The sequence below is a fragment of the Octopus bimaculoides genome, chromosome 8, assembly GCF_001194135.2.
Source record: "Octopus bimaculoides isolate UCB-OBI-ISO-001 chromosome 8, ASM119413v2, whole genome shotgun sequence".
Classification (NCBI taxonomy): Eukaryota; Metazoa; Mollusca; class Cephalopoda; order Octopoda; family Octopodidae; genus Octopus; species Octopus bimaculoides.
Window position 1 is genome coordinate 29652086 of NC_068988.1, and position 4213 is coordinate 29656298.

The 4213-nt window shown below is 33.8% G+C and overlaps 1 protein-coding gene across 5 annotated transcripts in view; it reads left to right on the plus strand.

Annotated features, from left to right (window-relative positions):
- LOC106873316 (mitogen-activated protein kinase kinase kinase 13) overlaps positions 1-4213 on the plus strand; it is a 197623-nt gene that overhangs the window by 177061 nt on the left and 16349 nt on the right. The window lies entirely within an intron of this gene.

Here is a 4213-nt window from a genome sequence, read left to right on the forward strand (position 1 = left end):
GATCAACTGGAACCCTTATTGTCGTAACCAACGGAGGGCCACTATATATACATGTATATATGTATGCCTGCCTGCCTGCATGCATGTATGTATATATGCATGAATGAATGTATGTTTTAGGCCTGCCACATGGAAGTTTCATCTTTTCTCTTACCAACTTTGACTTTTAATGTTACCAAATAATCAAACTCACTTTCTCTAAATGCATAAATTCCCTGTTTCTACATTTTCGTTATTTGTCAATACTTCAGCAGTAACTGCTGTAACTGCTCCCACAAAAGGACTGTTTTGTACCTATGTACACTCTACCATCCCAACCATGTCCCTTATTTTGAAATAGAATATAAAGAATTCTGCAGATGCTAACTAAATTTACTATCATCAGATTCTTTGAAATCATCTTCATTTTTTGTTGTCTATAAATACTCCTGATCGTATCTAACTTTCACATCATACATTAAAAGGACAAAAGCAAATGGTTTTTATTCTTTGAATATTTATGTGAAGATGTCATTGTCCCCTAATTCCTTTCCACATTCCCCCACTTTTCACACAGTCCTCCACCAATACAGGATCAAAATTATTTGTTACTAACTTAAAAGCCACCCATCGGGCAGCTTTTAAGCTAGCTCCTGTGGAGGGCTCTTCATTGGGCCTTGAGCCCAATTATGACACTTCATGCACTGAGTGCATATTAAATTTTATTAAACTTGACCAATATTTTTCAAGCAATGAACAATTTTCGTCAAAACAATGATATAATATGTCGACTTGAAACTTGTTGCAAAGCTTCATGATAAACAACACTTTTGTCTTCCCATTCGGTGGGTTAGTACAATTTTTTTTTCTGTTTAACCTCTTTCTTTCTCTCTCTCTCTCTGTTGATTTTTTTCAACCATCACCAGTTTAACCACCATCAACACCACAACTGCCATACACGCACCATGCAGACTTCTGATGCCTCCACCATCAACACCTTTGACTTCACCGCCTTCCCTTCCACCACCATCACCACTGTCTTTCACATCCCTTACTATCACTACCACCATCATCACTGTTGCCTCCACCTCTATCACAGCTACACCTCATACTATTACTATCACCCATTACCATCTCAACTGTCAATCTACTACTGTCCTCACCGTCTCTATGCCTACTGTTACTCTCACCCCAGCAAAAGGAGTAAAAGAAGTGTCATTGAATAGTGAAAGGGGGGGTCAAAGTGTGACACACTGACACACAGAAATTCGTTTTGGCATTTATTATTATAGATTTGCAATGACTTACACTACATGAACTTTTTTTTTCTCTTATTTGCATATATGTTAGCCTGTATGACATTCCCTACACGTGAACTATTCCCTATTTCTCAACTTGAACACTATCTTTGCCTACCATCGTATGTCTCCATCATTCTTTCTAACCACAACCTTATCACCACCAACCACACCACAACTCAACAGCTCAAATTTTATAATCATTAAAAGGATGACAGTTTGTTCAGACCTTTATATTTCATGAACAAATTGATCTTGGCAACAACCATTCATTACACCTGAATCTACTGAAATCATATTTGGTATGTTCACTTCACCCCCATATGTTCTGCATATTTTAAAAACAGCCAGTCATAGTTGCTTCATTTATTAATCATTTTTGTTAGTTACTTTTGGATAATTCATATTTCATCATTAAGAGAAGGTAAGGCAGTCTGCTAACAGAATCATTAGTGGACTCGGAAAAATGCTTAGTGGCCTTTCTTCCAGTTCTTTACATTCCGAGTCCCAATTTCACTGAGGTTGTCTTTGCCTTTCATTTTTTTCAAGGTCAATAAAATAAAGTACCAGTTGAACAGTTATTGATTATTCTCCTTCCCCCAAAATTCCTGACCTTGTCCCAAAATTTGAAACAATTATAATGAGAATTTAAAAAGAGAAGCATCTTAGTTTTAATCCACATGTGTAACTTCAAAAGATTTGCCACTGAATATTTGCTCATTATGAAATTTAAGGTAATTTACAATAAGATTTCTGCGCCAGAATCTTCCATTTAACACTTTCTTTTCATAGTTATTTTAATGAACATCATTGTTAGTGAGTACAATTGCTACTCTGTATTGGATTCTCTTATTCATTGAATGATATTCCTTGCTCTTTTACCATTTCTACACCAATCACTTTATAACACTCTTTTTGCTACTGTATCAGTAAAATTTTAACTGTGACTATTCATTCTCTGATTATTGTTTGTAAATTATTATAAATTCAAGATCCTAAAAATATCGATTAAGGCTTTAAACTCTTTAGTAACTCTTGCTTCATATTTTGGAAGAATTCGCATAAACATAGAATCATTATAAATGTGTTTAAGCAAAGATTCATAAAACAATGTCTAAATGCATATGTTGTTGAACATGTCATTCTGATCCTAATTTTTCTTAACGTTCCTTTAATTTTATTCCCTATTTTATCATGGAATCTGTGTAGATAATGTGCAATATTTTGATGACACTGATATTTCAAGTTCACCTCACATAATTTTGTTGTCTGTATAGTAAAGCTAAACAAGCACCAAATTTGGTATTATCTTCATTGAGTTAGGACTGAGGAAGTGATTGATTGTTCATTGAGAATTATGATTCAAGAGTATCAGAAGTTATAACTGAAGATGTTACCATTGTAAAGCTTCATTTATCAAACTGTAAGCATGTTTGTCATTTGACAAACCAGTTTCATTATCTAGATGTTAACCTTTCTTATTTCTCTCTGGTTAATTTTGAAAATGTTATAAACCATAATGTATTGTATTGTGAGATCACAAAAGATCAGAATTTTGATAGACAGGCACTACACACAGATAAAAACTGAAATCCAAAAGGATGTATGGAAAATTGCTTATGTGGGTCCAAAGCAAATGAAAGATCTATCAGCTGCACTGTTTCAAGTCAGCCTCTGACCTGTCACCTATTAAATATATTGAACCTTCAAATGCTCGACCTGCATCTGTTCTCCATTTTCATTGATAATCTTCTCGGAATTGTGAAAATGAGTTGTATCAGTATCCTATAATAGCTGATGCTATTTGCACTAATAAAATCAACCAGTGAAAAGGACCTTTCAGCAGCCAGTATAGAGAACCTGTTAGAATGGAAGTCTGAGTGGATGACTGAGAGGTATTTGGATAGCAAAGTGCAAACAATGATTTATGAAAAACAAATTCTAAGTGTTACCATAGACAGCAATCTACCCTACCACTCCACTTTATGTAACAGAGTTTACACAGAGGCTTTGGGTAACAACACAAAATTGCAAACAAGCTGGACTTGAAGGAACAGCCATTGACTATAAACGGCAAACCTGGTGCGTCATAGGTGAATGGGTGAATGTGTTACAATATATTCAGCCATCAATCCAAAAGAAAACTGCTGATGAAAATCTTTCCATTAACAGCTTAAAACATGGGAAACAAATAGTGGCTGCAATAGTATACATCAAAATGTCTATAACTTACAAGCCATTAAAATCAGAACTATGCTGCTATCACTGTTTGGCAGAAGGACTAGCATTCTTTTGATACCAAGTTCTTCTCTCATTTCATTTATACTCTGCTATTCATGCACACTACCATTGCATATCCGGCAGAGAACACTTACTGCATTTCTTTCCAGCCTTGCCATGTTCTCTGCATAAATTTTTCATCTTGATTTTGCCAATATTCCAATTACTAGAAAAATTAATTAATTAATTAAGAAAATAATATCAAAGATACTTTATATTGGTTGAACTCCTTGATTCCTGTTCTCATGTCACCAAAAAAAAAACAACAAGTCATTTAATGTATAACCTATACAAACATTTTGGTGTCTAAGCTAATCCTTCTTCTGGACAGCATTTGCATAATTCATTGTCTTAGATTTTCATAAATATCAATTGTTATAAATCATTATTAATTAATTAATTAAATTATATTGAAAATAATATCTTAGCTGAACTTGGTTTTTATTCACGTGTTGTTGAAAAACAAACAATTCATATGAATACACATGTGTGTGTGTGTGTGTGTGTGTGTGTGCATGTGTGTGTGTGTGTATGTATAATAATAATAATAGAAAATAAAAAGGCATTTATATTAATTAATATAATTCTTATCTGTACCTAACATTTCTGTGAATTTACTTGTGTGCATGCATGTATGTATGTATGTGTGTGTATAT